General features: G+C 39.4%; 1 protein-coding gene across 2 annotated transcripts in view; it reads right to left on the bottom strand.

The window, feature by feature from the left end:
* Positions 1–12,444, bottom strand: part of STARD9 (StAR related lipid transfer domain containing 9) — a 117,921-nt gene that overhangs the window by 85,243 nt on the left and 20,234 nt on the right. The gene's annotated exons all lie outside the window — the stretch shown is intronic.

The raw sequence follows: 12,444 nt of genomic DNA, 5'->3' as shown, positions 1-12,444 counted from the left end.
CTTCCAAGTTTTGGGAATTATAAATAAAACTATTATAAATATCCATGTGCAAGTTTTTGTGTGGACATAAATTTGCTAACTCATTGACCAATGTTAACTTTCCCCTAATCTCGAACCAAGATCTCGTAAGAATCCATGCATTACAATCCTTACCACTGGGCACTACAAAAGAGCCCAGGTCTGTACAAAGTTCAGTACCAGCATCCTCAGTTAGAGGAACCTGAGGCCTCTCCTAAACTCTCTAGATTCTAATTGCTCCTATCCCCAGTAGCTTCTTGGTTTAAGAAAAGTCAGGGCTAGGAATGGAGGGCAGCTGAGATATGAGGGGCAGTAGTTGAGACAGGCCTGTGAGGAGATCAGCTGCTTCTCCCCACAGAGTCAAGTCCCTAAGATAGGGGTCACCACAGAGGGTAAGGAAATTGATAGGCAACAGAGAGAAATAAAAGAATACACAGAGACTAAGGTATAGTTTATAGTTTTATATATATAAAAAGATCAGATACAACACAGTGGGGTACTCAGGAGACTGGCATATCCCCATAAACGCCAGCAATATGGTTAGATTCTTACAGGTTTTTATAATCACAGATATCAATTACCAGTTGTCAGGGTAACATATATGTATATCAGGGAATGCAGTTGCTAGGGGATACAGGTAGTGGGTAGGGGTCAAAAGTCCTCTCAAGGGGCTTCTAATCTATCTAGGTGAACAAACAGGTCCAAAGTCTTTTAGGGGCTAACTTCTAAATTCTAAGAGGTAGCTGTCAATTAACAAAGGTATAATAAAAGAGGTATAGTGACTCTATATTTCTTTGATTAGTTATGGTGGACTTAAAGGTAGACAGACAGGAGAGAGCAGGAAGCTCATCTCTAATAAATAGGTTGTTTATAACCACTGGGGCGCATCTCTGGGGAAAGTGCACTCATTATCTCTGGCTCCCATCCTGTGGGCCATATCTGCCTCGTCTTGTCTTTCAAGACACAGGGAAGCTCACTGACTTTGAGATACTGGGAAGCCTTCTTGGAAAACATCCCTACTGGAGATTTGAGAGATTTTCCATGATAGCAGCCTCTAATAAATGAACCATTGAGTTCACACATTCCTTTAGGGCAAAAACCCTGCAAACTCCTCTTTCTGTCTTTAATATAGCAATGTTCGGTTATATAATAAAATAATAGACTTATGAGCCACATTTCATTAATTCCTCAATCATATCTCTCAACAGAGACACTTTCAAGCCTTGATCTTTCCAGTCATCCCCTAAGCATGTGATATGCCCTGATTCTCCAGCTTCTTGGCACAATGTGCCCCAAATAGTTTTCCCTACCACCTTGTAGAGTACTAGAAATCCTCTCTCTTAGAGTAATGTATCCAAATTAGTTGTACCTTCAAAGTGTCCTTATTAAAATGCACATGCTACCAAGATGGAGTATTACCTATGTATTACCACAGAATCTAGTTGGAGGGATACATTATTTTGAATGGAAACATGACTGGAGAAATTATAGTACGCTGGACAAGTTCTTGATTTTGATATCAGATAAGTCAATGATAATAACAACAGACAACACTTATAGAGCATTTATTACCTACTAAGCACTTTTCTAAGTGCTTTACATTTATTTGCTAATCTAGTCCTCACAAGAACTCTAATTTTTTTAAAGAGAGGATTCTACTCTGTCACCTGGGCTGGAGTGCCCAGGCATCAGCCCAGCTCACGGCAACCTCAAACTCTTGGGCTCAAGCGATCCTCCAGCCTCAGCCTCCCGAGTAGCTGGGACTACAGACACATGCCGCCACACTCAGCTAATTTTTTCTATCTGTAGTAGAGACAGGGTCTCAGTCTTGCTCAGGCTGGTCTCAAACTCCTGAGCTAAAGCGATCCTCCCAACTGGGCTTCCCAGAGTGCAGGTGTTACAGGTGTGAGCCACTGCACCTGGCCCTTTATTATCTCCATTTTATAGATAAGATAACTGAGGCACAGAGACATAAACAGACTTGCCCAGGATCATAGCCAGTAAGTTGTGAATCTAGGAAATAAACCACACTATTAATCACTATGCTTGACTACATTTCACCTAGGAAGGGGTTAGGATGCCAAATAGGAAAGTCTAGGGTCTCTCTGATATCAGACTCTAAAATATCCCCCCCTGCTAAATGCAACTCTTTTATTACCTTTAATGGAAGATAAAAATGGAAATCCCTCTCTATTCCTAGTCTCTGTCTAGAACTTCCCTTTCTGAAAAGTTAAAAAAAAAACAAAAAGAGCAGCAAGAGCTTATATAGAGGCAATAGATATGCATATTCACTTATACAGATTACAGACAGACATAAATTCACACAGAAACATAAATTCACATTCCCAGTTTAAGCCCCTAGTTCCTAAAGGAACCAGAAAACTGAGCTTTGAGATCACCAAGGAAACATTTCTTTGTTTATACAGGATTTTGCTATTGCTCACAGTGCTTTTTGTGCTAAAGAATGTTCCCGTGGCCAAGTGGCATGTGGGATCTGATGTGACCCATATGTGGCTGTCCTACTGACTGGATATAAGGAATTCAGAGAACAGACAGAGGGATATTTAGCACTAATGCTTCCCTCCTCCCTACAAAAAGATGGGTTCATTGAATCCTGTGAGAAATTATTAATAATGGCTTTACTGGAACAGAGTCCAGAAGAGTCTAAGTTCTTGCCATTCCCATAGCCTTTTCTAAAAAAGACAACCAGAAAAGATTCCTTGATCATAATTTGCCATGTTTTTTTGTCATTTGACTCTGCTTTCCAGGCACTCACTGACTAGACCCCCAAGAAAATGTAAGCAAATTTAGCACGAGCATAAGCTATTAGGTGACCCAAGTAAGAATGCTCATAAGGATATGCTAAAGATTAAATGACACAATCAACTCTCTTGGGGAGCTCTTCATAGAAGATAGAGAGCTACCACAGGGCTCCTTTAGTTACTGTTAAATTCCAAGCAGTAATGAATAATATTGTAGTGTCACGTGGTTTGGCTGTGCGACTGTTGACAGTTTCCAGTTTCCCTATTTCCCCACATAGCCTTACATTAATGGTCCACAGTGTGAGATAACCTAATCAGACCTTTCTTCCTTGTAGCCTGAAAAAAACCCAATCACAATGGCAAGTTTAACAGACAGCAGCAGCAAGAGCAAAGCAGAAACACTGAAAAGCAGTTGCATGAGAAGCATACTTGTTAGCAATCTGCCTAGTAGCTAGGTGGCCTGGGCAAGGACAATGAGGGTGTCAAATGGAGGATTATATAGGGCTGGGTGCAGTGGCTTATACCCATAATCCTAACACTTTGGGAGGCTGAGGCAGGAGGATCACCAGAGTTCAGGAGTTTAAGATCAGCCTGAGCAATGGCGAGACTCTCCTCTCTAAAAGAAATACAAAAATTAGCTGGGTGTGGTGGCACATGCCTGTAGTCCCAGCTACTTGAGTGGCTGAGGCAGGAGGATCAACTGAGCCCAGGAGTTTGAGGTGGCACTCCAGCCTGGACAACAGTGAGACCCTGTCTCATAAATAATTAATATTACAATTTCAAATTATTTGATAGATTTTTCTTTAGCATCTAAGGACTTTGAAATTGCAGGATCCTGAAGTCATCATTATGTATATCAATTCTTAATGACCACAATGATAGATACAGAAGATACAAGAAATTAAGCTGAGTATTAACTGACCAGGTAACATAATTAGAAGATGCCTGGGGAGCAGGGCTGTACACAAAGTGGTTTTACCACACCCCACTTTGGGACTAGTATGTATTTCACAACTCTTTAGTTACCTGGTGCAGACTACTAGATGTAGCAGATATTCTACCCATGTACACTTGGATCCCCTTACCAAGGCCAAGTTGCTGGTGTGCTTTCACCTCCAAAAGTCAGTGCCGGTGTCTCTTTGTTGGAAGACTATCTGTAGGTTGCTGGAACTCCTTTTGAGAGCCAGATATCCTATGGGACAGCCTCAACCAATGACTGATGGGTGCAGAAAAACTCTGATGAGTAAATTATTGATCAGGAAAATTCTACACTCTGTCTATAAGGCATCCCTGTGGAACTGAGCCAAAGTTACCCTCCAACAGACCCTTGCTTGGCCTCCCTCCCTTGCTGGTCACACTTCCCCACCCCATCTACCCTGGCAATATGTCCTAATAAATTACTTTCACACAGTTCTCATCTCAAGGTATGTTACTGCAGAAGCTAACCTGAAAACTGCCTACCCACAACTTCTATAGAAAGAGCCCTGGATTTGGACTTAGAAGACTCCAAACGACAGTCCCAGCTCTACAATTTATTAGATAAAGCTCTATTAGCCCTTCTAAAATAAAGAAATAATGGCAAATGCCACAATAATTTTGTGCCAATCAAGTACATGTGAATGTGACAATATATGTGAAAGTACTTTGTAAACTAAAGGATGCTGTACCATAAAGAAGTCAGCTCATTTAAGACAAATTAGAGACAACTATTTTCCAACTTAGAATGATCCTTCCCCTAACCTATAATTATAACTATGGGTCGGCGTGATGGCTCTTGCCTATAATGCCAGCACTTTAGGAGGCTGAGGCAGAAGGATCACCTGATGCCAGGAGTTCAAAATCAGCCTGGGCAACATAGCAAGATTCTATCTCTACAAAAATAATTTAAAAATTAGCCAGGTGTGGTGGCATGCACCTGTAGTCCCAGCTGCTTGGGAGACCGAGGCAGAAGATCACTTTGCCCCAGGAATTTGAAGATACAGTGAGCTATGATTGGGCCACTGCACTCCAGCCTGGGTGAGAGAGAGCCTGTCTCTAAAAAAAAAAAAAAAAAAAAAAAAAAAAAAAAACACCAATGCTCCCACCTATCTACAAATAGTAGAAAATTTGTAGAGCACTAGTTCTCAGATCTTAGCATGCATCACAATCATCTGGAGAACTTGTTAAAACATAGTTTGCTGGCTCCCATCCCCATATTTTCTGGAGTAGAGCCCAAGAATTTGCATTTCCAACAAGTTCCAAGGTAATACTGATGCTGACCTCACTTTGAGAACAACTATTGTAAAGAAAAACTTCAGCCACCTCTGCAAGTAGAAGTAACTTATAGAAGTTTACAGTGGTTCTACCATACCACAGAGAGATTTTCTAGGGAATAAAGACTATGCTTTAAAAAATTACTGTGAGATTTTCTTTCCATACTATAGATGTCCTCAATTTATGAAATAAACATGTACAAGCAAAACTGGTTGTAAAGAAAATTTCTCTAGAGAAAACCTTGTATCCCATCTTAATCCAAAACTGATTTATGTTTAAAAATCCAATTTCCTTTTTTTTTGTGTGTGTGAGAGAGTCTTACTCTGTTGCCCAGGCTAGAGTGCCATGGCATCAGCCTAGCTCACAGCTCAAACTCCTGGGCTCAAGCAATCCCTCTGTCTCAGCCTCCCGAGTAGCTGGGACTACAGGCATACACCACCATGCCTGGCTAATTTTTTCTACATATATTTTTAGTTGGCCAATTTCTTTCTATTTTTAGTAGAGATGGGGTCTCACTCTTGCTCAGGCTGGTTTTGAACTCCTGACCTTGAGCAACCCACCTGCCTCGGCCCCCCAGAGTGCTAGGATTACAGGCATGAGCCACCACGCCCAGCCAAAAATCCAGTTTCTTCCATCAGAAAAGAAACCCCTCACATGGAATTAAAAACTGTTTAAAAAAAAAAAAAGAGGTTCAGATAGCTGCCAGTCTAGTGTCTTGATAGATGTTAAAGTATCAAGAACAGCAGCAATTTATTCAATATTTATGATGTACCAGGTAATGTTCAAAGCACTTTGAATGTGTTAAGTCATTTACTTTTTACAATAACCCATATAGTAGATACTATTATCATCTTCATTTTACAGATGAAGCATCAGAATCATAGAGAGGTCAAGAAAGATGCCCAGAGTCATACAGCATAGTAAATTCAAACCCCAGCAGCCTGGTTCTCCTTCCATTCCTATGTGGGCCATACAACCAAGCTTGGAGCTACACCAAAACCCCCTATGGCTACCCAGGAAGTTTGCTAGTTGTTTTATCTAGAGGTGAATAATATATAAGAATGCTGGGCTGTAATATAATCCTACGTGCAAATAGGCTTTTCTTTTTATTTTTTGTGACAGGGTCTCACTCTTGTTACCCTGGGTATAGTGCAGTGGTGTCATCATAGTTCACTGCAATCTCAAACTCCTGGGCTCAAGCGATCTTCCTGCCTCGGCCTCCCAAGGAGCTGAGAATACAGGCATTCACCACCACCTCCAGCTAATTTTTTCTATTTTTCGCATTGATAGGGTCTCACTCTTGCTCAGACTGGTCTCAAACTCCTGAGCTCACATGATTCTCCTGCCTCAGCCCAGAGTGTTAGGATTAGAGGCATGAACCACTGTGCCCAGCCAAGGATGAAGTTTCTGTTTCTAACATTCATTCCGGCCTATGTGAAAAAGTTTTCCTGCAACTATGCTGCTAGGAGCAAATTTCCTGTTTTTAAAATTGTTTAGTCTGAATAGGTCTCTCGGGACCAATTTTTTTTTTTTTCCTCAAGACCAATCTTAATGCAGAAGAATTGAGCTGAGCTCCTGAGACAGTTCCAGTTTCATAGTTGGGTTCTGCTGGCCCAGGAGGAGCCTGTATCATTCTCAGCAATCCAAGGTCTCATTGAAGAGATTAGTTTTGTGTTGAGTTTTTATTTATTTATTTTTTTGAGACAGAGTCTTGCTTTGTTGCCCAGGCTAGAGTGAGTGCCGTGGCATCAGCCTAGCTCACAGCAACCTCAAACTCCTGGGCTCAAGCAATCCTCCTGCCTCAGCCTCCCTAGTAGCTGGGACTACAGGCATGTGCCACCATGCCTGGCTAATTTTTTTTCTATATATATTAGTTAGCCAATTAATTTCTTTCTATTTGTAGTAGAGACGGGGTCTTGCTCTTGCTCAGGCTGGTTTCGAACTCCTGAACTCGGCCTCCCAGAGTGCTAGGATTACAGGCGTGAGCCACCACACCCGGCCAGTTTTGTGTTGCTTTAAATAGCACCTGCCTGATGCATTCTACTGGCAGGGTGCCTTCTTCCTTTAAGCCACACTTCCCTCGTCCAGTCCTAAAGACTGGCTTTGCAGAGGGGAAGTGCTGCATGTTAGAGTCACAAGATCTCTGACCACAGTGGTCTTGTGGCACTTCTTCCACCTCAGCTCCTCTTATCAAGTCACTTCAATGAAGTAAACAAAGCCTGACTCTAGCCTTAGCCAATATCCCTGGGACAACGCTGCTTCTCAAGGTTGTCTCGGACACCTACCAAATAGCACACAAAAGACAAAAAATAAAATGATGGAACAGACCTAAGGAGGGTGAGCATTCAACTCAACAATTACTTGCTAGTGACAATGAGGAAATATACTGACACAAACCTGGCTGATTTTCAATGAAGCTTAGTAAGACCTAAAAATCCTAACAGAGTTGACAAATGTCTGAGAGATTCATCCTCTTTGCTGTATGAATACCTCTACTAATCAGAGAAGATTCATTCATGCTGAAAAATAAATACTTGGAAATTAAAGCAGGTGGAATTTATGATAAACCTAGAAAACTATAATGGATTTAATTCAAAAACATATATTAAGATTCTTCTAGATTCAGTCTGGAGGTCCTGTATTCATTCTCCCTCTCCCTAATATGAAACTGGACTTCCTAAGGTACTTAACAGATAAGAAAAAACTTACGCAGAAAAAGAGGTACTAGGAAATGCAGAGTTGTGCTGAGAAGAGAAAAGAGCACAACAGCTACAGGGTTGGTACACAGATCCCAGACTCCTTCAGGGGCACCTATGGTTACATTTCACCACTTTGAAAGTACACTTCAAAACCTGGCCCCTGAGTCAGAATGGGTGAAATGAAGCATCCATTTGCTATAACATGTGAGCCATTATTTTTGTCTCTCGGAGAGTAGCTGGGTCAATGAGGGCTATTCAAGGGATTCAGAACAAACCACCCTGACTACACCTGTACACCAGCAGTTGCTCTGGATAGAAAATTAAAAATAGGTGGTGGTCTCCCCATCTTAGAGAAAGGAGTCAATAGGGAGGCTTGAAAACACTTGTTCCTTATTCATGACTCTTGATCCTTTACTACAGTAAATGCAAGATTGACAGCCCACTATTTTCTAATTTCCAGCTAATTCACATCATATTTCAAATATCAGAGGCAAGCACATAGGAGGAAGAGGCAAGTTCATCCAACAGGTAACAGGGTGTAGTGGAAAGAACAAGGGCTTTGCAGGCAGCAGACTTGGACTTAAATCTGGGTTCTATCACTTAGTAGTATGACAGTGGACAAGTTACCTAACCTCTTTGAACCTCAGTATTCACCTCTGTAAAATAGAGATGATAATAACCCACTTTACAGGGTTGTTGTGAAGAGTGAATGAGATGACATAAGTACTCAGTTCAGTACCTAGAACAGGGTAGGTTCTCAGAAAGTGCTGTTTTCTTTTCTCCCTTCCCACTGAAACAAGCTAGTTAGAAGAACATTTTTCCAAAATTATGTATAACTTTTCCAAACCCTGAAATTGAATCTCTAAACTCCTTAGGAATGTTTCCAGATGCTTATGGAAGGAGGAAATTGTTTTTTATTTTCTTAAAATCTCTGATGTGGGAGAAAAGGAAGACCAATACTAGCCAGAGACCACTGCATGTTTGTGCTTTAAACATCACCACGAACAAGACGAAATTAGTTTAACAGGGGAGTAAGAGTAAAGAAAGACAAGCAATTATGGGTTTCCATTCCTGTCAGATCTCATCTCAGCAGAAGCACTATGTCTACCAGTTGCATGGAAGCTGTATTAACTTTTCTCCTACATCAATTCAACACATGTACCCAGAAAGCATTTGTATCTTGTCTAAATGCCTACCTAGAGAGACAAGAGTTGGGCAATAAAATTACTGACAAAGGAATAATCCCCCACTGCTAGCAAGAGGAGCAATAAAAATGAGTTTGTACACTCCTCTTCCACTCTTAAGGACCAGCTGTTTAAGGGGCTGTTTGTGTACAGAGGATGATCTCATGAGCCTGAGTGCATCTCTTGTGCCCTGAGACTAACTCCCCAAGGGCTCTGCCTTTTACGACTTCAAAATCCAGACTGGGGGTTGCCTGGACACATCTGGTCACCATTTGATTTCAGGCTTCTATTGTATTCAGTCTGTAAGGGGAAGTGAGTCTATAAATAGCTCACGTTCCTCTGCCTCACACTTGAAAAATAAGAAACTGTTAACGCTGCTTTTCCTACTGAAATAAGAGATGTTTTTGCTGAAGTTTAAACAACTGAACCTAGCCCCGTCCATAACGAACATACATCAAGTTAATAGGCTAAGTAGCCAGCTTCAACCAAATGATTCATACACCTATTTTATATAGTACGAAATGGTATCCAGAATGAAACCCAGGAGGGAGCTCCAAGTTAGTATTAGTGAATGATTCATATAATGCTTTGAGAAGTCTTTGATCTGTTTGGAGACTCACCAAGCTGTGAGGTTAAATCTATGTATGTGAAACACTACCTTCAAGTTTTAAGAAATGTCCCTCCTACCTTTGGAATGAGATCTATAGATTTAAATCCTATTCAATACTGAATAAAGCAATCAAACTGTGAACTAGATTTCCTCCCCTGACAAAAACAACCTACATTCCTCTTCAAGTTTCTTCAAACATTTGGTTAAAAAATTTATTATAATATTTGCCACACTGTGAAGTAATTATCTCTTTAATACAGTGTCCAATTCATATTGGTTATTTCCAGTGCCCAGCACAATTCTTGGCATATTTTTAAATAAATGTATGTTGAATGAACAAACAAGATAGAATAATCACATATTATATGACCTTAATAAGCTTCCACAAATAAGAGAAACATCAAATTTGATGTTAAGGGAAAAGTAAGAGAAAAGCAGGTAAACCGAGTAGAAGTAGACAGAACAAAGATATAAACAAATTGGTTTCAGGGAAAGTGGGTTAAAAAATAAACAAATTGGTTCCTCTGCATCCCTACACTTGCTCACAACTTTTAAAAGACTATTTTTACTAGAAGCTGAGCTTACATAAATGTATGTAAATCACAGAATAATTAAAGCCACTATTCTATAATGACCACTCCTGATTTCAGATCCTAAAAAAGAAATATGAGGCCAAACTCCTGTCCCAAGAAATACAGTTCAGAAAGAGCAGCAAGTAGCAGCAAGGATCCATATTAGATATATCCAAGACCTGCAACTGGAAATGCTCCAAAATGTTTCATAGTAAATTATCAATTTCTGACTTTGTTTGGCTTTAGAATATAAAGAAAAGTTACCTGGTCATGCTATAGAATCTACAGCATACTATCACTATGCCTGACAAAGGTCTTGACTGGCTTTGGTTTAGGAGACAAACACTAAATTAAAATTTGCTCTAGAGTCCATAGAACTAATCATAAATCATTGTGGATCATCTGCTGACACCAGATTTAATGCTCTGGTTTGTGAGATATAATTCAAACACACTCTCCATCTATGCATAGCTGAAATAAAGGATATACTAACAACAGAAAAAAAACTGAGGGATTTCCTCAGAAAACCCTCCTGTAGATAAAGATATATTTTGAATGGTAGAAATTGGAGAGGTGAGATGTATTAATATATACCAGGAAAAGGAGCTAACATAGGGAAATGCCATGTAGGGAAGTACATGGCATTTTGGGAAAGAGCAATAACAAATATCACTAGGATAGTCTGAGAAAGACATGAGGATGGAATAGCCATGTCCAATATTAAAGAGTAGTGAAACAATATGGTATATGTTTTATGTATATTTGAAAATTTCTGAAAGAGTATGGTTCTGGCACAAAAATACAAATAGATCAAGCAAACAAAACAAAGTTTTAAAAGAGTCCCCAAGTATATATAGGAATTTACTAAATGATAAAAGTTTTCATTTCAGTGGAGAAAAAAAATGGGTATTCAATAAATGATATTGGGTTAGATAGAAGGAATAAGTTCTAGTATTCAACAGTATAGCAGAAAAATTATAGTTAACAATAATTTATTGTATATTTCAAAATAGCTAGAAGAGAACTGTAATGTTTTCAACACACAAAAAAATGTTTGAGGTGATGAATATCCCAATTATACTGATATGATCATTACATATTCTATACATACATCAAATATCACAGGTATCCTCAAAATATGTACAATTACGATACATCAATTTTAAAAATACAATAAATAAATAAATGGTATTGGGACAACTGGCTATCTGGGAAAAAAATAAAGCTAAAGCCCTACTTCATTTCTTATACCAAAATAATTTCAAATGAATCATATATTTAAATATTAATAAATCCATTAGCATGCCAGGGGAAAAAACCCATACTGAATTTATAAATTACATTTATAATTTTGGAGAAAGCCTTTCTAAGCCTAACACTTCAGAAAACCATGGAAAAAGTTTGATAAATTAAAACATCAACCTACATTAAAACACATCATTTACAATCAAACAGGATCAAAAGTATAAACAGGGAAAATATGTGCAACATCTATGACAGATGGATCAATTTCCTTAATACCCTAACTCTTAAAAGAAAGTAAGAAAAAGATGATGTTTGGAAGGATACTAAGGAAATTATAGACAGTGGTTGCCTCTAGAGAATGAGATAGGTGGGAGGTGTGGAAAGGGAAGGCTTTTCTACTTTTTACATTATACTCTACTATATTGTTTGAATATTTTACAATTCGCTTATATTGCTTCATAGAAAAATATTTTAATAAACTAATTAAGTAGGTGACACTTGGGTTTATGCCACTGTCTGCTTTTTGCTGAGCACTAGAGAGAAACCAATCCCATTTCTTTTCCCCACACTTTCTCTGAACCCTTTTCTGAACACTGCATACAGAAGCAGCCATCTGTTGGTCAGCTGCATTGGCTCCCCAAACAGAGGACTATTGAAATTGTGTTGAGAAGGTACTTGGACACAGGCTGTGCAAGTATGTAGGAAGAAAATTCAGCACCTGGTGAGGCAGACCAGGTGGCTTCCTCTGGAGAGACCTACTACTGTTAGAAGTCTGCCTGTGCATACTTGTCTACTCTGGTGGACATAAGAGATCTTTTGCTCCAACGGCTGCCCTTCATTTTATATCCTTTTGCTCAGATAATTTTGCAAATCAGTTTGTCCACAGACTCTCAAAGAAATCATCACTATCATACTTCTCTTCTTTAGCAATTGACAATCCCTTTAAATCCCAGGACAAACCCAAGCGTAAGGGGCAAAGCAGGAATGTAAGGCAATTTCTCAAGCATTGCAGATGCAAGAAAGAGAACTTCTGAGTAACATCAAGCACAACTATCTCAGGAACTCTATATTTATCCTTAGGCTGCTCTGGGTCTGCAAATG

This window comes from Microcebus murinus, chromosome 6, assembly GCF_040939455.1.
Source record: "Microcebus murinus isolate Inina chromosome 6, M.murinus_Inina_mat1.0, whole genome shotgun sequence".
Lineage (NCBI taxonomy): Eukaryota > Metazoa > Chordata > Mammalia > Primates > Cheirogaleidae > Microcebus > Microcebus murinus.
Note: the sequence above shows the minus strand (reverse complement) of the source record. Positions and strands in the feature narration are given on the sequence as shown.